Raw genomic sequence first — 26,145 nt, forward strand, 5'->3', positions numbered from 1 at the left:
TGAGATGCTTCTACCAAATTAACTGTTATGCATAAATTATATCTGGCAAGATGATCATAAGTATATCTTCTTTTAATTTACTTTTCTCAGAGGATACATCACTGGCACTTTCCACTGCTGGGTCCATTATTTGGCTTTACCTGGAGTCTTCAAAGTACTTTGCATCACTAGAGTCTAAGAATAAAATCATAATTCACCTGGAATTCTGTCTACCTAAATGATATCCCATAGATGTGGATTGCTGCAGGCTCATGTGACTTCTGCAGGAGTGAAATGATCTTGTAGATGTTGGATCCAGCTGGGAAAGAGATGTAAACAGATATGTCTGAATCAGTCTGTGAACTCCATGTTGTACCTATCAAAGTGAGATAACACTAGACAAATCTGATAATTTTCTTTGATAAAATAAGACCATGTTACAAAGGAGAAATGAAGTAGATGTAATCTGCCTGGATTTCACTAAAGCATTTGATGTGGCAATCACCATTTGAAAGGGAGAAGATAGGGATTAGTGCATGGATTGTAAGGATGATAAGAGATGGGTTAGAGCAGAGACAGAACTGCTTGTGCTGAAAGTGAAGGAGAGAAGTTACTACTGAAATATGAGAACAACTCATAGATCTTAGCTTGTCTAACATTTCTACTTATGAACTGCTTGAAAAAGCAGTTAAAAAGCAGTTAAAAAAAAAAAAAAAGATAAATAGAAGGTCTTAATATGTATGTCCAAGATATGGGAAACATGATAGCATTCCTTCCCAGAGAGAGGCCATTGGCTCAGGACATGCCACATGCCCTGTTGTGGCTGCCATTAGGTCTGTCAGGGAAGGACACGGCAAAAACAGGCGCTCTGTCAGTACGAGCAATCAGCAAAGACTGAATGGGTAAGGATATCAAGTTGAAAGGGAGGAGGTACTAACACAGCTACTGTTTTTCCTGTTAAAGCTTGGTAAAAAGATGAATGAAGGAATCTTGGGGAAGGTGAGAAATTTCCACCAAAAAAAAAAAAAAAAAGGCAGTTATCTATCAGGAGGAATTTTGGATTGATACTGCCATTGTTTTGCTGACACTATGCTTCAAAAAAGGCACAATGGCAGTCTGGAAAGGAAGGTGTAAATGGGAGTCCATCTATACTGACAGGCTAGAAAGTCTCCCATTACAGAACTAGATGAAAGGTGAGAGTATTGCAGAATGCCTGTGAATCTTAGTTACATCTTTTTTTTTCCTTTAGAGAATTTTCTAAGTTTAATTCCTAAATTTCCTTCTGTATTTCTCCTGAGAGTCAGAATATCACCTTGTAGTTGAGCTCTGTGAGATCACAGAGAAGATTGAGAGTCTGATGAGGCTGTCAGAGAGTGCCTTGCATCAGGAAAAAATTCTTGTGAGTGGCGGTAGGCAATGCAACCAGGCACTATCTAGATTGAGCCAGAATCTCAGATGCAAGATTAGTCATACAGGAAAAGCTTTCAGAGGATATCCCAGACAATACTGGGTCAGTGTGCAGAATTACTTAGGAAGTATTCATAATTAATACATTGCCAGAGTGATGGATCATAATTATAATTTTTCTTCATTCCGTACCAGTTTTTATGAGTGTTATGGGTGCATCCTACTGCAGTCATGTAATTCCATTACCAAGTTATCCTGTAACAGAATCACAGAATGCCCCGGGCTGGAAGTGACCTCAAGGATCATCAATCTCCAACCCCCCAACTGCAGGCAGGGCCACCAACCTCCCCATTTAATACTAGACCAGGCTGCCCAGGGCCCCATCCAACCTGGCCTTGAACACCTCCAGGAAGAGGGCATCTACAGCCTCTCTGGGCAGCCCGTTCCAGCACCTTGCCACTCTCATAGTTAAGAACTTCCCCCTGACATCCAACCTAAATCTTCCCTCCTTCAACTTAAAACTATTTCCCCTTGTCCTGCTATTATCTACCTTTGTAAAGAGTTGACTCCCCTCCTGTTAGTAGGCTCCCTTTAGGTACTGAAAGGCTGCAGTGAGATCACCCCACAGCCCTCTTGTCTCCAGGCTGATCAAGCCCAGCTCCCTCAGCCTGTCTTCCTAGGAGAGGTGCTCCAGCCCTCTGATCACCTTCATGGCCCTCCTCTGGACCCTCTCCAACAGCTTCCTTTCTTTCTTGCACTGGGGGCCACACACCTGGACGCAGTACTCCAGATGGGTCCTCAGGAGGGCAGAGCAGAGAGGGACAATCACCTCCCTGTCCCTGCTGGCCACCCTCTTCTGATGGAACTGTACTCCATTTTCATCTGGAATAGACTTAACTTTCTTCCTAGTACTTAGTGTGGTGCAGTGTCTTGGATTTAGAATGAGAATGCAGTTGTTTCCACCATGATGTTGTAAGATTCCTTTTGCACCTTTGCCTCAAAGCTTGCTGAGGAACACAGACAGACAAGTCCAGGCAAGCTGTGGTCAGAGTTGGAAAAATCTTTTGTCTGAAGATTTGCAGGCCAGGGGCAATGAGAGAGATAGGTAGCATTTTAATGGCTGGGAAGCAGTCTTTTGTGTGGGCTCATCTTGAGGTATATGGCCATCTCAGGGGTGCTGCACGTGACTCTTATCAATTGCCCAGGAATGCCACATTGGCAGAAAAAGAAGGATAAGAAAGGGATCAACAACCATGAGGGGAGGTGTCTGACATCACATGCCTCATGACATGATGCCTGCCTGCTGATGGACGCTGTCTGAACCTGCTTGCTGCCTAAGACTGCCCACTCTGCTGCTGCTGCTCTCCCCTGCACTTTTGCTCCTGTATTGTAGTACAAATAGTAGCTCCTCTTTGTAGTAGTCTCTGCCTTTCCTTCCCCATCTCCGTTAGTGACTAGGATTTGTAATAAACTGGTTGGACCAACATTTGAACCGTTGTTTCTTAATCTCATATTGGGTATACATATGTCAAAGAACCTCCTCTCCCTCCTATAAGTTTGAGCGAGACAGATGTTCTGTTGCTGAGCAGTGTTTACATAGATCCCAGGATGTTTCAGCTTCTCACGCTGCCCTGCCAGCAAGGGGCTGGGGACACTTTAGGTGTTATGATGAACAATAAAACTCGGGTGGCTGCTGCTACCTGGGGGTTAGCTAAGTGTCATTCAGTGGATGGTGAACAAACATCCATCACTTGTTTTGTGTCTGATAGTACTTATCATCATCATCATCATCATCCCTTCTTTTCCACTAAACTATCTTTATCTCAGCCCATGACTTTTACCTTTTTCCCAACTCTCTTCCCCATCCCACTCAGTGGAAGAGTGAGCAAACAGTAGTGAGGTGCTCAGCTGCCTGTCATGTTACACCACTACATAAATTCACAAATCTCTGCAGTGGCTCCAGTCAGTCCTTCCAAAGGATAAGAACCATTATGAGACATGAAACTTCTGCAAAATGAGTCTAATACAGTCCTGCCTTCCTTTGGGATCAAGTCCTACTCATGCATCAGGGTACTGTCCAGAACAGAGAAAACCACTACTCTTTTTTACTAAAAAATGAGATTACTGCAAATAATTATTGTATCTCATTTTTAGATTCTCATTTGACTGTGAGCCAGAATCTGTGCAATGGAAGTGTGAGTTTTGGTAAATGTAATGATGAAAACTAGCAAAGTTTTTAAGTAACAATTCCAGTGAGACCTGAGGAGACCTCTCCCCTCCCTGAGCTTTAGAAGCTGTTCAGAGTAAATGTCAGTAGGGTCCGGGTGGGTGTTAGCATTGCGGATGTGCTGAGGAGCAGGTAAATGCCATATGTTACCACCAGCAGGTGTGATGATGATGAGGAGCATCCCAGAGCCCATGCAGAGCTCCGATATGAGCAACAGTGCCAGTGTACACAGCCAGAGCTGTGCTCTGAGATGTACAGACAGCAACCGATGCACTGCTGCGTGCAGACCCAAGGTAGATCAGCATGTTCCCACCCCAGATGGTGTAATGAAGCTGATCGAGAAATAAGATTTAAATGCTTCATTCATTTTGGCTTTCCTGTTGACTCACATAAATCCCAAGGAGAATTTAATTTGCAGGTGTGAATCTAATTATATTAAAGGTGCTGACGGTACCACTAATAGTCTTGCCAACAGCTATGTACAATTCCCATCCAGGGCTCTGCTCTCTAAGAACAGGACTCATATTTTGTTATGGCATTTTTTGTGTGTCTGTATTTATTTTTTCCCCTCCATCTATGCTCTTTAAACAGGAAGCTGCTGTGAATGTAAACCTGTTAGAGATGTTACATATACATAAGACACCAATTCTTAGCTAGAGTAATCCTGAATATTTGTGACACTTCTGAAGGTCTGAAGAATAAAATAATCTGGAAAAGCTGGCTGATTGGTTTGAATTTCTTAGTCTGAAGCTGTGAGATTTTGGTTTTAGTACCTTACTGCATGAATCTTTCCAGTCTCTGACCTTTTGTATCACTGGTGGTCTGTATTTTTAAACGAGCTCCTCTTACAGATATGCATTTGCCTGTTGATTTACATGACTGAAGGGATGAATTTTCAACTCCTTAATTTGTCAGTTTTCACTTTATTTTTCCCAAATGGATTCCATACTGATGAGGCTCGCAGACATTGCTTAAAAAACATATTTAAGTAGAATTTTCATTTCACTTAATATTTCTGTATTTTCCATTTCATTTAAATAAATTGCATTTAAATGAAGTTGATTGTACAACTGAAATCTGACTGTAAAAACAAAATGGCTTTGCTTTGGAAGTGCAAATCATATATGAAAACTGTATAAGCTCAATGTCTTAAAAAAATATATTGTAATAGAATCAAATGTTGAATGCTGAGCGTTGTGATTTACAGTGAATTCTGGCTCCATGTGAATTAAAATTGAATAAAGACATTTTCCTTTCCTTATTTTTCTTAAAAATTCTGTTTATTTAATAAATGGTAATTTGACTACCTATTGGCAATTTTACTTCAACTGCACGCTATAGATAATTTAGTATATTGCTAAATAAAGTTCTGTAATCCCTCCATTTTAATTTTCTTCTTAACAATAGAGATATGTCTCACATTTGAACTGTTTTTAAAAAATTAATCTGACATATTTTTCTATCTTTAAACCTCTTTTTATGGCAATCTCAGCTGGCAACATTTATAAGGAGTTAAAATTTTAAATGTATGCTTTATATAACTTTAAATTTTTAATATTCTGTAGATCTTCTTTATAATAGAACAGCATTCTGTTCCAATAATTTATGTTTCAGCAATAAAAATCAAAGAGATTTTAAAACATGCCTCGAAAAGTTGGAGACTCTTTTAATCAACTAAAAGGTGAAGTTCTGTGGTTTTGCTGAATAGATGCTTTTTTAAGAGCTGCAGATTAATCATCATTAAACCATCTTCTAATTTACAGCATGACACCTCTAAAAGAAAGCATCTATTCTCCAAGCCTTTTGTGCACAAACATAACCAGGGAAAGAAAAAAAAAAAAAAGAAAAAAATTTGAATGGAGAGATAGAAGGTACTCAGGATCAGTGAAAGAAAAATAAGTAAACCCATGAGGAAGAGAAGAGAGTGCTCAGGGAGCTGCTTGGGACTTTCTGCATCCGCTCAGAAAGATCTGTGATGAGACTGTTTCCTTAAAAAAGAAAAATCTGAAGTTGGCTTTTTATCTGAGCTGGGGTATCTGCCTTCTCTGATGCTGTACAGTGTTCAGATGGTGTTTGTTGCACTTGGTGTGTACCCCCCCTTTAATATTTTTGTATCTTTGTGAAGTACTTAGTCACTGAGAGGAAATAAGGCAAGCAAACAGCAGCAGCACTCCAAAGCTCCACTTTGCAACAACAGTGTGTTGTAAAAATTGGAGTATAAATATTTGCAAATCTTACACAAGGAAAATATATGCTTATAGGGCACCGGATGACACAGAACATGCTAAAGAGAGAAAACATCTAATGCAGTGAGCTAGAATATTGAACTTTAACATAGAACTCTGAAAATTCTTTTTTTCTGTTTAAGTTCTGGAAAACAGAAAACAGCACTGAACATACCTTGAACCGACTCCTGTCCTACCTACACAGTCTTCTCCAAATATTTCTCCTCATCCTTCTTTGTGAATCTGCCATCCTTTCCCCTTTCCCTTCCCTGGCTTTCCATGGTCCAACAACCTGATACTTCTACTCCAAGGCAGGGAAAGGGCAGAGATGAACAGAAACATCTGACATTCAGCCCACACCAGAGTGGCTCAGCTGGGCTTCCTCACCCCAGAGCCAGTGGTGAAATCTCCATCCCTTGATTTTCAGATCCCTTTCAGATCTGTGAAGACTGCATTTCTGTTTCACATATCTGTGGGATGCTTTTTGCAGTTTGACACAGTAGAGGATGGAGAAAAGGTTACCTGTATCACCACTGGAAAGTTTCTTTCCCTCAAATTAATCTTGTACCTGGTAACGTCATTATGAAGAACTGAGACCTTTTTTTTTTTTTTTTTTAACAAATAGTCACTGTGAGAAATGGTCTATTAACATTAGTTTGAGGACCTTATATAGCAGATTATATATATATTACCTGCAGATAAAGTTATTTTGCAGGAATGGTATAATCAGTGGAAATTTTGCATCTGTGAATAAATATGGCCAAGTATGTTTATAAATGTGTGACTAGAATGAAGTGGCAATCATAAGTAAAATAAACACCATGACACCAGAGGGTCATTTGCTGTTTTTTACCTCTGAGAACAAATACTTTCCAGAACTTTCTTCTTCAGTTTAAGCCCCAATACTACTGAAAAAATAGTTATGCTTTTATCTACCTTTTCCTCCCTGCAATTTATATCTATTACACTGAAAGTTCTTAGGGAAAATTAGCAGGTGTTTCTACTTGAATTATTTAGAAGAAATACTGGTACAGTAACATTAAACTATGGTTCAAAAAATGTGTCTTGGGTCTGTTTTTCTAAACATTCAAAATACTGCATGTGAGCATTTTCTTCCAATATCCTCACTAGCTGTCCTCAGTCTGCACAGTTGAGTCAACAGTTTCCACTTCTTTCTCTTTCAACACTTTTTTTGTTTTATGTCAGTCAGGAAGAAAAGATAAAATTTGGCTCAGACCTGGATCATTACAGCTCACCAGGGGTTTAGTCTCTGCTGATATGCTATAAAATGTTTTCATATGACCTTAGGAAGGCAGATTTGCTTGCACTTACTTGATCTGGTTATTGTGACTTCATTAGACTAATGCAGTGTGTTTTCCATCTGCTGCTATTTTGTTGACCACCACAGCTCTCTGAAATGAGTTCTTGTCTTCACCCAAATGACATTCTTGGCTGACCTGAAGATTCTGGATTTTTTTGCTATAGGGAGAGTTCTTAAGCAAAATAAGACACTTCCTGAAAATTATACTGGATGCACTGCACAGCTTCACAATTGCTGGACAGGCTATGGAAAGTTTGAGTTCTTCACAGATGTGCAATTCTGTATGTAACAGAAGAGACACACCAAATTACAGTGAAGAATGGTGATCCTCAAAATACTCTGCAAGGCTGTGGGAATTCACCCTACCTATTTTTTTGGTGCTTGAGGAGTGAGGTCGCTCTTATTAAGTTCCTTAGGAAAGAGAAAACTTGCTCAGAGAGGGATTCTGAGTGTTTACAGTAATATCTTGTTTGTATGCTTGAAACTCAGAGCTAGTCTCCTGAGTTGATTACTACTGCTCCATACAAATGCTGGCTCTCAGATAGCTCCTTTTGACATTGAGTGTTCAGTAGAGGAGGGTACGGCATGCCTATGAGCAGTAGGATATTCCTGTGAAGACTGCAGAAGGCATTACATCCAATAATTTTTTTTTTTTTTCCTCCTGGGGTAAAGTAATCATAACCTGTGCCATTTCGTGGTTAAACTAAACCAGCGGTGTAGAAATAACTATAATTGCTTATAAGAATATTATCGCTTAGAAGAAGATTCATGATTTAAATCAAATCTCATGTGCATTAAAACATATTTCTTGACTTTATAACACAATCTGCACTAATAAAGTAAAAGTCCTATTATTGTATAGCACTGAAGTCTATGGTTTATGGTGGAAATATGACAGAAAATGTAGGTAAGTAAGCATAAATTTGCTGAGCTCTACTATATCCCCGTATGGATATCTTGTTCATTAGTGCCTCAGAGGTCCCTAAAGATTCCTTTAATTGTCCAAGATAAACGACCACTTAATAGCTACTATTTATGGCAGGATAGTATTTAACTCATATTCTTTTTCAAATGGAGCACTTACAGCTATTTCAGACCTGTCTAGTCACTAATACTAGTTGAATGTCTTAACTGTCTACTTTTGCTGCACTTTAGATTGATGTTTGTTGCTATCCTTATCAGCGTAGCTTAATGATGTTAGTACCCTGACAAAAAGGTTAGTATTCATTCCCAAAGAGCCAGTCCATCTAAATAAATTCAGGTATAAATGTGAATGAGATTACCTACATAGTATTTGTTTCACAATTACATATATACAGTTTCTGCTAATAGCATCAAGAAATTGTTTTGTCATTTGTTACAGCAATGGGCTATACAGTTTGCGGGGGGAGGGGAGAAGGTATTTTAATGTGATAAAAATGTAGGGTAATATGTTATCAGGCCCTCAGTCCTAAAATTCATCTGGAATCTACAACTCCAAGTCACCACTCGTTAGCTGTGTAAAATTGCTTCGTTTATTAAAACAATTAAATATCTAACACTGAACTGATTTATCACATACTATAACAGCTAAATACGAGAAATGATTAGTCAATGGATTATTAATATTTACGCCTTGAAAACTTGAGTCTGCTGTGCATTGCATTAATCTTTTTCTTATTGTGTAAATGACTTGCAGTGACCTACAAAGATACTAATAATGAAATTTGTGTATCCTGAGTAACTAGGATAGTTTTAACAGTTTCTGAGTTCAGTGACAGAAATACTGTAATGTTTTGATGATATCCACTGAAATTTGAAGTGGTCATCTTCATCATCAAATGTGATGATGAAGAATATCATCGCAAGTGAATTGAATAACTGGTCTTCAACACTGAAATATGTGAGAAAGCTTCTTAGAATATATGAAAGATGTGAAAAAAAAGAGATACAGCATCGTCTCCTGTATAATATCATTGCCCAGATCCAAAGCGGCTTTATGTTCTTTCCAGAGTAAATTAAGTGGAACACTTCTACAGCCCCATTTTTGTAAAAAAGTGACCAGACAAATGTAGTGATGATGAGCCAATCTACACGGTTTTCCTGGGTGTCCTTGCATAAACAGCTATAACGGACTGACCTATTGCCAATGTTGGTTGTGTAATTGTCCCTACTAAATATGAATGAGCTTTGACACTGGCTGAGATATCCTACTGGGACTCATTATCAAAAATCATTTTGGTTTTACTCTGCATGGTCTCCTCTAATAAGTATTCCACAAATGGCATCCTATCCTTTTCAGGTCAAGTAAGCATTACCCTACTCAGCAGCAGGATCAGAAAATTCGTGATCTCTGTTATAGCTTTACTGGCATTGTGCAAAGAACAAAAGTTAGAGTTGAGCTGTAAGGATCATGGTGGAGGAACTGTGTTTATAGCAAACATTTCAGTCGTACAGAAAATAGAGAAACTACCGTACCATATTCTACAGGGGTCTGCAGCAGTGATAATAGGACTGTATACACATACATAGCTATATGCATATATGTATATATTTTGAATATAAATATATATTTTAAATATATTTAAATATTTATATCACACACGTATATGTATATGTATACATATATAAAGGGTCTGTACAGTGCTAGGGTTTATGTTTTTGTCTGAGATTGTTAGTTGATCCTGTACTGTTGTAGCATAGCAACTACAGTAGTGCCCCTGCTGGTAACAGAACAGAAGTGTTGTAGTGAATCAGCAGGGCCTCAGCACTGAGGCCTGGCAGGGTTACTTCAGCTGAAGTTGTCTTGACCTGCCTGGAACTTCACTTGCTATGAAAAATTTATTTCCTTTCTCTTCAAAGGATGTAATTTTATAAAGATAATAGAAACTGCCACATTCTGTGTAGTATAAGATAACTGTAAGTCTGATGTGATGATGTACAATGGAGAAGCATGGACGTGGTATGATATACGAGACCTTGAGAAAGAGGGGTCAGAGGACTCAGTGTACAGACATGGGGAGCAGACTGGTGCTGGAGAACCCCAAGTTGTGAGGTCTCACCAGTATTTGATTAAATAAATGCAACCCTGGAGCTGGGCAAAACAAGGTTGGTAGAAACAGAGAACAAAGAATGAGCATGAGAAATTAACGTATATGCAAAACATTACACGTATCAAATTGGAAGTAATATGGATTCACAGATTAATGAAGAAAGTAGAAGCTGTAAAAAACATGTTAGGAAAAATGTGAATTACTCCAGATAGACTCTAGTCTGAAGAAGACATAAATATCAACTGTGCAGGCCAGGTGGAGAAGGTCACAGGACATTGTTACCATGTGTGCACCCACCACCACGAAGTAGACCCTACCAAAATTAGAACTCCAAGAAGCAATGATATGACTGGATAATACCAGAGAAAGTAATAGATAATAGAAAGTAGCTGTATATTTGGGGTATTGCGTTTTAAATCCTATTATTTTGAAACTTTTTCTTCTATAATAGTGTTTCCTTTATTTTGTTTTCCTTTTTCTTTAAGCAAATGGATCTTCATTAGTAATATCTTGTTGATTATATTATTATGATTTCATGTACACAGACAAGAAATTCCTAACTTCACCTATTAAATGTGTTTTCAGTTTGCCCTTATCAATCCCCCAATATATGCTATAGAATGAGCTAGAAGAACTGATGTGATATTCGATGTGACATTGCATACTCATCTGTCAGAATCTACGCAGGTTAACTTGGATGTTTTGAAGCAGTCAAATGGAAAACTAGGATTTATCCTATAGATATCAAATTCTGATTGGCCAGAATCATGACCAGGGACATGATCTGATTTTTACAAAGCAGTTCATTCATATTTCAGTTATGAATTAAAACTGTTATGAGTGTGTTGCAACAGATTTGATTTTCATGGTCAATAAATTGGAGTGCCATAAAATACCAAGGTGTTGTTTGAGGTACACAAAAAATGTCATCTTTGTAAAATCACAATTTTTTGATGGTTAAGTCAAGATATTTGCCAAGACTGATAATAGGCTTTCTTATTCCTAATATGAATAATGTTTTTTAAATATCTAAATGGAGGTGGGAGGCAAATGAATGAGGCCAAGCTCTTCTTGGTGGTGTGTAGTGACAGGACAAGGGGCAACAGCCTAAAACTTGAGCACAGGAAGTTCTATGCAGACATGCAGAAGAACTTCTTTACAATAAGGGTGACAGAGCTCTGGAACAGGTTGCCCAGAGAGGCTGTGGAGTCTCCTTCTATGGAGATATTCAAGACCTGGCTGGACATCTAGCTGTGTGACATATTGTAGGGAACTTGCCTTAGGAGGGGGTGTTTGACTTGATAATCTTTTGGGGTCCCCTCCAGCCCCTATGATTCTGTGAATCTGTGTGAAGTTGGGCATTTCGAATCTAAAGTCAGAAAAGCTAATTATGGAAAAGGAGAAGACTGTGATACAAAAATCACTGAGTATCTGCACAAGAAATTAGGGTCATTCAAGTGCTAACACCATAATCTTTAATTTTGGGAACATAAATTCAATGCAGAGATGGAGGACTTTCACATCTTGGCTGCACCACAATAGCTGTTAACATATAAAGTCTTATTAAGAATTAAAAGCAGAAGAGGTTTCTATACCGGTATGGCTACGCCGTGAGCTCATGAACACAGTCATACACCAGATGTGAGCTCATGTTTTTCGGAGCAGAACATCCTTGCTCAGAAAAGGTCAGGAGGCAATGGCTTTGAACTGTGCAAACCACTTTCAGCTTATATAGACTGGAGGTGTTTACACATGCTTGGGAAACACTTTGAAATGGTGCACTGATTTTACGAGAATTATTCATAGTATAGCATGAATTATTTTATACTCATGCTGTTTTTTTCTTTTTTCTTTTTCTTTTTTTAATTTGTTATATAAGAGATGTTTCAACAAATTATTTCCTTTATTTTCTTTTTTGCCATGTAAACTTGCACACAGTTTTTCAGTACTTAAAAAATTAACTAAAGAAGGTGAAATTCGGAGTGAAATTCTTACTTAGTAAGAGGGTAGTATCTATTTTTCATTTTAATAAGTTGATTAAAAATGTATTATTACTAAATTCTTTCAACTCTTTACCCATTTAGTTGTTTTAACTGCATGATTCAATTCCTTTTATTTTAGACTAGCTTCTATTTCACAATTTTTTTTTGCAAAAAGTAATATGTTCTTTATTCAGTATTATTAGAACTGTTGAAATATTCAACAGTGAACTCCTTCGCCTTATCACAGTAATCTATTAGTAACTTTAGAAGAAAGTCGGTCTTAAGTGAACCTACTCTTTTAATTCATACATTAAATAAGACCTTTCTGAAACTTCAAATTCATGTCTGTCTAAAGCAGTGATTAAGAAGAGCAGAGTTCTCCAAATTTCATAAGATATCCATGAAAATCTCAGTTTTAAATACATTCAAGAATTCTTACATCAAAACCATAGCTAAGCAAATGTAGCATCTATTTGCCCATGTCCTGATGAACTTCTGCATGTGATGAGAGACTGAGGGTCTAATTTATGTACTCATTTAAATGCCTAATAAGCAATTAAGTAAGGAGATATTTCAAAGGTACCTTGGTCCCCTAGATTTGAGTAACAAAAAAGACTTTCACAACTCACTGCTGCATTAGGATTAAACTCTGTTATTCAGACAGCACTGTTACTTGCTGTTTTCTAGCCATTGCACAACACTTAAGGTTTTAAGTCTCACTCCTTTCATTAGATTAACATGTGTGCCTAAGTCATCAGCAGAAATGATTAAATGTCCATTTGACCAAAGAGAGGAAATGAGGATGCATTCTTGAAATAACATACTTCTCTGAGAGTTGGCCATTGTCTGCTGCAAAGAATGTCTGGTTAGACTAGGTAATCATGTGCAGGAAACCATTAGTCAGCTTGTAGGGAATCAGACTAAGAGAGACCCTGCCAGGCTAACCTGGAGGTAAGGTGGCTGGAGCGAACTTCGGAAAAGTTCAACATACAATTTGAATATTCATACTGACATTTTTCTGTTGTAGATTTTAGAGGTTTGGTGTTTTTAATTGTATCTATTTTAGTAAACAAGAAAAATTTATATCAATGTGATCAAAGGAAATCAGAGAGACATATAATTCTTTGCACTATTTGTATCTTCATTTGTACAATAGAGCTTAGCTGAGACCTATCAGACTGATGTTTCTCAAAGCACTTTATAGTTGTTAGTATCAGCACCATGCTATTAGATTTTGGTTTATTTTTGAACCCAGGAAAAAAAAATATAGAAAACATAGAAAACTTAAGATACAGTTTTGTCTACATTAGGATCATTTCATTCTGAATCATCTAAAGCAGAACTTATTCCAATGTTATGGTTGTCAGGGATTATATTTTTGCTATTTTGCAAATTGCCTGAAATATCATTTTTCATGAACACCTTTAAACCTCCAAGGCAGCTGTAGTGCAATACGGTGAGAATCATATCCTAAACACTCCAAAGGGAACTGAATGAAGACTCAGAAGACATTCAGTTGAGCAGTGAAATTAGGGTCAAGCTACTAGGTCTAGAAAATTGTATCATTCCATTTCCGGAACTTTAATCCATTTAATCCTTTAGCTTCCATTACCAGTTCTGTCACACTGAGTGTGGAGATCAAACCTACTTTCAATCTTCTTTGATTGCATTGAGATACTTTCTGTAACATTCAGTTTGATTTAATAATACCCTCCTTAATTTCATTTTTTAAAAATATATCAAAATTCCTATAATTATAAAAGAGGCTACAATGTCAATCTTTGGACAATGTCAAGCTCAATGGTATGGATAATAAATGTGAGTAGGTGGCAAGGAAACTTTTTCTTGAAACAGTTTATTTTGATTCAGATTCACTTTATATATGGAAAGAGAAGTTTTATCCTCTGAAAGATGTTGGTCTCATTTTAAGGTTGTTGTTAGGTTTTTTTGTTTTTTTTGTTTTTTAATTCTTAATTATTTGAATTCAGAAGTCAGATTTGAAAATGTGATGAGTTTGATGCACTGAAGTATTAATGGCAAATAAAGTCATGTGATGTAACTTTTACATGACATGTTTGATTTTGTGCACTGAGTAGTAGAGAAAAGAAATCTCATGATTTGTCCATTTGTCAAGTTTGGAATGTTTTGAGTAATTCGAAAAAGAAAAGCAGCTGATAAAATATTTTCAGGCAATTCCAACTTCAGTTAGTGTGTGTTCAAGGTTATGCAAATGTAATCATGTTAAAATGTTGATTATTCTTTGGAAAAAAAAAGCCAGGACATTGTAACATGTACTTATAATTCAGTAACGGGAGATAGTTAGAAAATACTTTTATAACATTTTACTATTAAAATCTAGCATTTTGTGCGATCTTCAACCTCAAAAGGAAACAATGTTTTCATAGTATCATTATGAGATATCAGAATCTTAAGAATGTATTTTCCATAATGTGAGAGTAATGTCCTGATTCTCTTATAGGTTTTACGGTAAATTTTTAACAATTCGCTCCAAGAGAAAAACAAACAAACAAACAAAAAACAGCTGTTAGTGACATAGCTTCCCTTCAGAAAGGAACCAACTTGGTTCCTTGTAGCTAGAAAATAATATTCTCTCTTTCACATTACCATCATATGTAACACTGAAATGGACTACAAGAGAGAAACTTGTAATATGTTAGTAGCTCTCAAAATATTTCATTGATTGCCTTGTATTAAACTAGCAATGTGGAAACTGAGCTTTTTGGTAACCATTAAAAGTACTCAAAGAAGATAAATTTTAAAATCACTATGACACTTATTTTGTGTAATTTTATCAAACTCAACCACAAATTTCTTCTAAGTCATGCCTGTCAGCTGAATTATATAAGAAAATATTTACTCGGCAGGTACAAAATTGCTAGACCTAAAGGGCAGATGGCATGATTTGCAAAAATTATATGTTAGTTTTATATCTGGAAATACCTCTAAGTGATTTAAGTCAGACATCTGAAACCTGAAGCACACCTATACTTGTAATATTGATAATAAAAAATTAGTTTGGCAAAAATATTCAGTGCAAACCAGAGAAATTTATGAGGCCTGCTCTGAAAGTAATGCTGGTCCAGAGCAGATGGTGAAGGGTATGGAACAAAGATCTTATGAGGAGCAGCTGGGGGAACTGGGACAATATAGTCTGGAGAAGAGGAGGCTAGGAGAGACCTTGCTGCTCTCTATCTGAAAGGAGCATGTAGCATGCTGGCAGTTGGACTCTTCTCTCAGGTAACTAATGAGAGGATGAGAGGTAATGGTTTTAAGTTGCACCAGAGGAGGATGGATATTAGGAAAAACTTTTCAGAAAGAGTGTGGTGAGGTATTGTAACATGGTGCTCAGGGAGCTGATTGAGTCACTGTCCTGGAGGGTAGATGTGACACTGAAGGGCATGGTTTAGTGGGCATGGCGGTGATGGACTGATGGTTGGACTAGATGATCTTTGTGGTCTTTCCAACCTTAATTATTCTGTGATTCTATGATTATGTTGGCCTACAGTGTCACAGGCGGTAGCTGGTGATACGGCAGTAGAAGTTGAACCTTCCTTCCAATATCTGACAGATGTCAACAGAGGGGCTGTGTGTCAAAATGACATCTGACGTGGAACTGTGTATGGAGCAAAGGTGTGTCACTGAATTCCTGCATGAGAAAAAAATTCCACCAACTGACATTTGCCAATACTTGCCGTATGTTTATGGAGACCAGACAGTGAATGTAAGCACAGTGAGGTTGTAGGTGGTTCATTTCAGCCATATGAAATGCAAGTGATATGAAATGCAAGCCACATTCTGAATGGCCATGCAAAGATGTCACACCATGAAATGAAGATTGTCTCTATCAGCTCATCTATGCAAGGTGGTAGATTACAAACAGGTAACTGTGTATTTAGTTGAATATCAGCTTCATTGCATTGGAAATGATGGTGGCAATGTTAGAATATCACAAAGTTTGTGCCAGGTAGGTCTCACAAATGCTTACACAGGCACAAAAATAACACCATATGCAAGTTTATCAGGACCTATTAAACCAATATGAGGCTGAAGGTGACTGGATTCTATTATTACTGGTGATGAGACATGGTATTACGTGTGAGCTAGAGTCAAAACAGCAGTCCATTGGGTGGCAACATGGTAATTCCCCATGGACAAAAAAGTACAGCTGTCAGCAGGTAAAGTGATGTGTGCTGTCTTTTGGGATGGGAAAGGTGTGATATTTCTGGATTTCACAAACAATCAACTCTACTACTACTACACTGCAAAGCTGACAAAGTTGAAGACTTGAACATCCACCATCAGGCCAGAGAGGAAGACAACCTTTCTGTTGCAACACAGTAATGCCAGACTCCATACCAATTTGACAACCCTGGATGACATTGCCAATCTCAGCTAGACTGTCCTACCACAACCACTGTATAGTTTGGATTTCGGACCTTCTGACTTTCATCTGTTTGAGCCAATGAAGAAGAAACTGCATGGGCAACATTTTCTGTATGACAATGCTGTCATAGCAGCTGTGAAACAGAGGGTCACCTGTGATGGTGCAGATTTTTATGGACGTGACATGCAGGCTCTTGTTCATCGCTGATCGCAATGTATAGCTGATGGTGTTGAATATGCTGAAAAACAATGTTTTGTAACTGAGAATTTGCTCTCTCAAATAGCGTGATAGTGCTCTTCATATTTGTTGTAGTTTCCATGGAAATAAAAAGGAGACATTACTATCGGGGCAACAAACTCCCAATCAGTTTTGGAAGGAACCTTCTACCCTAGCTTTAATCCAAAAAAAGAGGTAATTTTGAAACTAAGTTTCTTGTTGCTAATCTTAGTTTTTAAAATTTTAAAGGATGGCGACTGCAGAATCTTGTTAGGCAATTTGTTGTAGAACTTAGCCAAACTCACTGTGAAATTCTGTTTCCTTGCAACTAATCTGAGTTTTCTTTTCTGCAGCTTGCAACCACTGCTACCTTTGCTCTGCTTCCCTGAGAAAAATCTGTCCCTGTTTTCTCTATCGTTTCACTCCAGTAAGACTGTGTAAAAGGTCCTCCCTCCATCTCCCCCAGCACCTCAAGTTCCATCTTCCTTTATGATAGATAGTTGAATGGTATAACTCCAGGAACACATTTGCTAGAGTTGATTGTAAAAAGTATCTAGGGCTTGTGATTCCCGTGCCTGCATTGAAAAATGGTTTCACTACACTGATAGTTAGAAAAACTATTCTAGTCCTCAGACTAGAAATATTCTGTTCAAGTTTATAACCATTTGTAATTGTGCCATCATTGCCTTTTAACTTTAATAGCTCTTTATCCTGCCAGTAATAATAGTGCTGATTTATTTATAGCTCTTCTTAGGCTTTGTTTTCCTGGATTTGAAAAGTGAAATTCCCAGAGCGGAGCAGAGTGGAGCAGAGCAGAGAATCTTTTCTAAAATGGTATAGAATCATATTGACCCAATTCATGACTGCAACACGTTAATGGTTAATGATTAATTCCCATTCATTCATTAAACATCTGACCTTGCCCCCTTTGTGTTTTCAAGCCCAAGAGATTTGATTTTGCCTCACATATTTTCTGAATAAGAGCTGTAACCATTGGACCACTAACTCTTCTATAGTAAATTTCACTTCACCCTCCATTTCTCTCTCAGAAAGTTCAAGTTACTCAATACTCAATAGTCAATACTCAATTTCTTCTTTTTTTTTTTTCTCCTGTGGAATTATCAGCTGCAAATAAAGGAGATTACATAGACGAGAAGAACAACAGAGCAAAAGCAAGAGGATATAAATGTGTTTCTATTGTTCCTCAAACTGAAATGATAGCTGGGAATCTTCCTGTCAGAGCTGTCACACACTTTTTGAACAAAATTCTCAGGAACTATCTTCTACTGAAAATAAGTTGAGATGGAGAAATAATTTCTAGATATGTAAGTGAAAGCACAACATCATTCATCAGAAATTTCACAACATATATAAAGATTGCATGGGTCACAGGAAGCTAATGTCTGCAAAATTGATGGCTGCAGAAATGCAACCTTCAAAAGCTACAGAGAGGAAGAGAACACTGGCAAAGGACTAATATATTTTTTACCAGTTATTAATTATTTATATTTTTAAAATGTCCTTTTAAAAACTGGCTTGCACAAAACTCTAGGAAAACAATACACGTTAGGATTCAGAAAACACCATTTTTATATTATTTTCTGCTTTTGTTTTGCAGTGCTGAAAAAACATGTATTTTCTCCATTCTTCATAACATTAAAGAAAACCGTGTAATTACGGCTATGAGAGTACGAAGCTTAATTACAGATTGCTAGCCTTACTACATAAAAGAATCTTAGGACTATTCAGGTATTTCAAGTGTTATAATTGTCTTTTAACTTCAGTGTGTAATTTATTTTTGCTGATGTCAGACATAGGCATTTAAACAAAGAAGTCTCCTTTTAATTGCTAGCAAACTTATACTTTAATATTAAAATTAAAAAGTGTTAATTTAATATTAAAAAGTGTCTGAAGAAATTTCGGTATTAAAAGTTAAAGAGTATCTTTTTAAAGTGTAGTTTGTAGACTTTTTTTATTTTAATTTGTAGGCACTTTGTATCATGTTTGTCAAGCCTAGACTTGATAACTGTTGTAAAGATAAAGACTAGATTTATTCTTTTAAGCATTACCAGGTGATTTGAAGACACTTTATAGTTAGCATCATTCTAGAGCGTCTACTAGTGCTTGATACTGAGGAAAAAAAAGGGTTTTGCTTTTGTTCTCCTGCAGGCAAGTCCCATGAGCCCTCTAAATTTGGTTTGTAAATTAAAATTTCATTCAGACAAAATGCTTAATAATAGAAAGAATGAGGAGTCCTTCTGACAAAGTTAAGCATGATAAAAAACAAATACACCCAAACAGTGACCTGACAGATCTAGACATAAATCTAAATAATCTTTTCCTACATTTTTATTGCATTCTATTCAACTTGATGGATTTGCAGCTAAACAGTGACATTCCGCTGTGAAGAATACGAGCAAAATTTCAGTTGAAAAGAAGACCATAACTGTTTTAATGAATGAAAGCATTACACAGTTGAACATGAATTCGCTTTCAAAACCCCACACAGAGTTCTACTGATAAACCTTTAAACCCTTCTATAAAACAGTGGCTGTTGCTACATGTTTATAGAAATCTCATTTTTCTGGATGAAATCATCACCATTCAGACTGATGACAGACTAGATACAAAAGTAATTAACTTTTAGGATTGTATATTTTATTGTGAAGAAAACACATGCAATGAATATGTTATACACGAGACATGGAGAATTACAGTTTCAAAGCTCATGCTATGCACAATTTTAAAAATGAAAAAAGAGATTTCCTGGGCTGTATTTGAAGGTTTTTTTAGCAATTAAATCTAAATACTTGTTAAGGATATTCATCACTTCTCTGCTTTTGTGATCATGTCATGTACCTTCTGCACCAAACAAGTCATGACGTCAGTGTCAGTAGAGGTAGCACTAGGATTGTGGTTCTTTTACAAAACACAACAAAAATGCCACACACCAGCCAAACTAAGTCTTCTCCAATGAGCTAGCTTGCCTGTCTCAAAAGATAGGTTCCAAATATAAAATACTGGTAAATTTAATATTGTAGTAATAACAGATCTATTTCTTTCTCTTTACCCTGTGCTTACATGGAATTTCCTTCCTTCTATCGAATCACACCTACTTGTAGCCAGAAAATACCATTCATCAGTGTACTGTTTCACTTGGGACAGAGTTGCTTTTTCCTTTATAGTGCCTAGTATAATGCTATGTTTTGGCTTTAGGAAAAAAACAATGTTAGTAACACACTGATTTTCTAGTTGTTGCTGAGCAGTGCTGTACAGGGCTGAGGACATTTCAGTTACTCAACTTCTTGTACTGCCCTGACACTGAGGGAGGCTGAGGGGGCACAAACGGCTGTGAGAGGACAGAACCAGGACTTCAAGCAGTCAAAAAGATATTCCATACCATATGACATCATATGAAAAAAAAAAAAAAAAAACTTGAAAAATGGCGAAGAGTTGGCCTTCCAACAGCTGCTGCTTGGGAACTGGCTGGACATCAGTTGGCATGTGCTGAGCAATTGCTAGTGCAACATTTGCTTTCTACATAGACTGCTCTGAAAGTAATGCCGCTTACTTATTCCCATGGAAACTGAAGCAGATACAAAGAGCACATTAACAGTATTTGATAGAGCAAATTCCCAGCTACAAAACAGTTGTTTTCAACATAGTAACAACCATGAGCTATGCATTTTTGCCAGTGATAAAGACAGAGCTGACATGCCACGATCATAAAAATTCTGCTTGGCCATCTGGAACATTGCTTGTGTTTCACACTGATGTCAACTCGCTGTGCTCACAACCACTGTTTGGTCTCCATTCAGCAAGTATCAATGAATGTCAATGGACATGACTTTTTCTGCATGGATGAATTCAATGGCACATCTTTGCTCCGTAAGTACTTTCATGTTGGATGTTATTTTGTCAGACTGCCCCTCTGCTGCCATCTGTCACAAAGCAACAGAATGTAACAGAATGTTGGTGGGAAGGTTCACCCTCTACTGCCATACCACCAACACAGTGAGCTAATATAATAAAATAGGAGACATTACTTTCAGAGAAGGCCTGCAAGTATGTGTGTGTGTGTGTGTTGTTATCATTACTTTATTTTTTTTTCTCTTACTTTTCTGCCTTAGTAAATAGTTTTTATCTTAGCCCACAAGTTCTACTTTTGTTGTTGTTGTTGTTGTTTGTTTGTTTCCTTTACTTATGAGTTTGTTTTCCTAAACTCATAACTGCTGAGATTGGTCTTTTGCATTCTCATTGTATCTCCTTAAGTATCATACCACCTTATTTTCTTTCTGGAATATAATGAAACACCAGCCACCCTCAAACCTGTATTAAGACCAATATGACATGCACAATTTTCAACATTGTAAAAATATAACTATTACTTTCAAAAAATAGTATTCATTTTTTTCAAGAATTTGTTTTTAGACCTTTATTATTATTATTATCATCATCATCTTCATCATCATGTATAGAACTTGTCTTACAGATAAATGCATTAACCATCAGGCTATAGAGACATCATGATTTCTTTTGCACTCTCTCTCTCTCTTTCTGTCTCTTCCTCTCTCTCTTCCAATGAAGTTTGAAATATCCTATTTTTCAGGATGACTTAAAGAGGATAACAATCCTGTCCTGAGCAGCTAGTTGCTTAGTTGTAGGGCACCCTTTGACAAGGTTAGAGCTGTGGGCTAAGCCTTCCTCTGGCTGATAGAGGTGTTTTCCTCACCAAATAATTCATCTATCCAGTAGAGTGTGCTGTTAAAAGGTTGCAGCCTCTTTTGTTAGGATTTTCAAAGAAGGCAGATTTTCTCTGTTCTTCAAAGGAATGGTTTAAGACTACAGCTTTAGGACACAGTCATAGAGTGACAGTCCCACACAGACAGAGGCACTGGATCAAGTATTCAAGATCCACTGAGATGTGGGATTTCAAAATGCGCCCTGTTTCTTGTTGGTCAGTACAGAGCACCATAGGTTCTCTGCTGAAGTGCATAACTTTTCTGAGCTGAGGAAACAAACCAAGGGTGAAATAATGAAGAAATTAAAGTCAGGTTTTGTTTTCAGTTTCCCTTCCTTAGCAGAAATCTGTTACCTGTAGAACTGTTTGGAATTACAGTGCATGTGCCAAAATCTCTGTAATGAGCATGATGGTGGAGCAGTAATGGTAATGAGGATGGAAAATATTTTATTCATGTTTGCTTTGATGAGTACATTCATTGCAAACTTAAGTAAAAAAGGTAAAAACTGGATTATGCAGACAAGTTCTGTGTTGTACTTCATGAATTTTTCAGTATTTTTATGCAGTTTAAGCATTTCTCTTTCCAGTTCCAATTCACATATCAGATCTTAGGTCAGCAACCAAAATTCATATTGATTTTAGCAAACATTTATGATAAATTTCATTCTAATACCATTATTTCACTTTTTAAAAAATGTTTTTGCTAGTTCATGGAACAACATCATAAATCAATTATGCTTTTACCCTACATAGGATACATAACAAGAGTCCTTGGCAGAAAATACCTGGGAATAAATTTATCAGACACTTCAGATGCAAATATAGTGATAGTTTAGGAAGTATTTCTGAAGACATATTTTAAAAAGGAGACTGTTATTCTCTGTTCTTCCATGTATGTCTGGCAAAAGCGCAATTGCAATCCATCACAGATTGCCAAGAACAAAAAGCCTATTTTAGCCAGTAAAATAGAAACATTTTTCCCCAGACAGGGACAGATAAGAAAAACTTTTCACAGAAATGGTTTCTACAGATTGTGTTCATCTTTGCTGCATGCTGAAGTCTGATCAAAATTAGTCCTGCACTTGCTGTTGAACACAATATTCTGGTCTCTCTATTTTGATTTCTCTCTGAGTGCTCTCTGAGTGCTGTTCTTGTGTCTGATAGCCCATAAAATATAAATGGTGTATGGGGGTAAAAGAAGCAGGGTTCCATGTCAACTGTGGCAGACTGAGGATCAGGCTAGAATACTTTATTTTCTTCCTTAATCATATGTGTATTTTCAATAGCTAAAAATGAGTACTTTCAGTATAAAAAGTATGTTCCCTGGGAAGACAAGGATCATCTTTACCACATGTAAATTCATAAAGCTACAGTCTTCTGTTTTCTCAGTTGTTCGCTACCTTCTACCATCTTGTCATAGGCCAGTGAAAATGTTCTGATTATAAGGGTTGAACATAAGAAAGAATATTTTGCATTTGTGGCTCACTGTGATCTTCCCAGGTTGAAATTATTTGAAAATTTCAGCTTTCTGTGTCCAGTCAACTGAAAAAAAGATGCTCTGGGGCCCTTCAGTCCCAATCTAGTCTGCAAACAGCACATGCAGAGGGGAAGAAATGACTTCCAGTCCAAAGAACCTCTCATCTGACTGCTTTCTATTTCCTGCTTCTCCTATATATATTTAATGAAAAACCAGCAACAACAACAACAAAAAAACCAACATGATAACATGCATATGAAATGAGAGGCATGTAAACAGTAACAAAGGAAATGGAAATTCTTAAAATATCAGAAAAGCTATCTCCCAAATGCCTTGCCTCCTTATAAAAAATCTGTAGGAAAAAAAAAAAAAGAGACGAATTTCTTGTTATTTTTTTCTTTTGAAAAGTAAATAATGCCAATCTTTTTGTGAATAATAAGTTTGGTGATCCTTAGGGAAAGATAGGAGTTCACACTGCAGTGCTTATGGCAGAAAAAGCACTGTGTAAGACTATAACTAATGATTAGGTTCCTGCTTCCTGTGTGGTGTCTTTGCAGAGCTGCAAAAGGGCCAGTGTTGATCCTTCCACCTTCCACATTAAGTGTGCATTAAATGAATTCAGAGTGCTTCATAATACTGAGTTGAGGTCAATATTGCTTTCCTTTTTTTCAAATCTATGCATATGTTGTTCATTAGCAAACTACAATGAATTAAAATCTACTGAATATATGCATCTAAGTACTTCTCTTAATAGAGGACATTAATTCTGCTACTGTTATAGGCTCTATTTATTACTAATAGTACTGAGAAGACAGAAGTAGGGGAAAGTGTGTTGAAGTAAGTTCTAATACATGCATGTTTTCTTGGCATGCTTTGAGGAAATATTTTTACAAAGGATTGTAATGATTTTGCAGTGGTAATATGCATAAGCTCTTCAAGGGCTTTGATCCTGGATTGCTCTGCACCAACTTAACTATTATTACAGACATCCACCTGTCACAGTGAAGGTCTCTAAAGCCAGACTAGGGCTGAATATGTTTTTGTTCACTTCTCAACTTTCTTGACATTATCTTGCAATTTCTATAACCATCAAAGGTTCAATAGGTGTTCATTATCATACACATGATCGTAGAAGATTAGAGCATCTTAGTCATAAAATACATTAAAATACACTTTATCGTAGCTTTATGTTTTCTTTTTCTAGAATTAAAGAGCAGCTTTTCCAATTGATGTGATCTTTTTCCATTTGGTTGTTACAGATTTTGACTTTTTCTTGAAACAAAGAAATTATATGAATTGCAATAAATAGCAATTTTGAGCTGAGATTAGAAGACCTTGTAAATATTCCTGCTTTCTGAATGAAAAGAATGACCATATAGCCATAATGTAGGCCCTCTTGCCACTGAAATACATTGATTCAATTATATTTTCTTCCTTTCTCCCCCCCACCCCCCCCTTTTTCTTAACTGTGTGACCTTGAGTCTGCAAAATAAGATGTCTTCTCTTTCCTCAATTTGGAGAAGAATAAAAAAAAAAAAAATCTACAAGTCTATACATACATATTTATGAGGAAGTCAGGACTGTCTTCATGGCTCCTAGATTTCCTAACTTGAAGTCATCTGGACCTAGTCATTTTAAAACTTTAATCCATATTAATGAGTTTTAGCACACTGCCAAATCACAGGAGAGCTGGAAAGTACTTCTTCAGAGAACTACTTCAATTTGAATAGTATTTTCAACAAAAAGGATCTGGAAGCATTTACTCATTTCTTACCTAACTAACACAAATAATGGCTTCACAAATCAATTTCAACACTGCGAATGTCTGTTCAATATTCTTTGCAACACAAGCAGTGTAATCCTTCTTGTAGTGAGTGTGAAAAGACTTGATCTTTACAGGCACCTCCATTAGGAGCCTGAGCACTAAAAGTGTGGAGTGGTGACATTTATAAGTCCATGTAGCTGGCTATTGATTATTCTGGTATTTATGAATTCACACAGGAACAGATGGAAGTTGACATTTTTTGTTTAATCTTACAGACGTGTTGAAATTGCCTTTGGAGATATGGGTGAATATTAAGAGATGTTATTATCAAAAACTGAAACCATGCGGAAAGATTAAAAAAAAAAAAAAAAAAAGGAAATCATAGGTTGTGAAGAATCTGGGGCACTGCTCTGATCAATCCAAGCTCATCAGTGCAGGAACTTGCTCTTGTAAGATTTTGTTCATGCAGCACCAACCATTTGCATAATTTGAGATCTGTTTACATGCCTAGTCCACATCAACTAGCTCAGGAAAAAGAAAAAAGAAACATTCTGAAAGAAGAATTTTATTTGTCATGTGCATACATTGCTATCACTGCACATACAAACACAGAAAGGTAATTTTATAAGTATTCTCCACTGGGAAAATTCTCTATAGCTAAAATATAAGTTCTTAAACTTTCTTCACTATGCTTCTCTTAGCATCCTATCAGCATGCAAATTCATACAAACCACATACTTTGATACTTTCTGATTGTTTTAAAAATAATTTTTCTAAAAACTGAATTTGTGTATGCCACTCATTATAGTTAGCCTCTTAGAGTTACTGAATGATCTGTGCTCTGTCTGGGAGAATACCCAGCAGCCTTCTATGGTGGCATACCTGCATCAGTGAACAAGGGAAGAGCCAATGATGTCATCTGTCTGGATTTTATACCCAGAGAGTAGTGGTCAGTGGCTCAGTGTCTAGACTGAGATCAGCAACAAGTTGTCTCACTTTCTAATATTTTCATCAGTGACACTGATAGTGAGATTAAGTTCACTCTCAGCAAGTTTGTGGATGTCAGCAGACTGGGTGGTGCAGATGACACACCAGAGGGACAGGATGCCACGCAGAGACACATAGACAGACTTGAGCAGTGGGCCCTGGAGAACCTCATGAGGTTCAACAAATCCAAGTGAAAAGTCTTACACCTGGGTAGTGGCAACTCTCACTACCAATACAAGCTGGGGGATCTAAAGATGGAGAACAGCCCTGCCAAAATGGACTTGAGGATACTGGGGGATGGCAAGCTGGATGTGAGCCAGCAGTGTGCCCTCACAGCCCAGAAAGCCAACCATATCCTGTGCTGCATCAAAAGAAACCTGG

Source organism: Gallus gallus, chromosome Z (genome assembly GCF_016699485.2).
Source record: "Gallus gallus isolate bGalGal1 chromosome Z, bGalGal1.mat.broiler.GRCg7b, whole genome shotgun sequence".
Taxonomy (NCBI): Eukaryota; Metazoa; Chordata; class Aves; order Galliformes; family Phasianidae; genus Gallus; species Gallus gallus.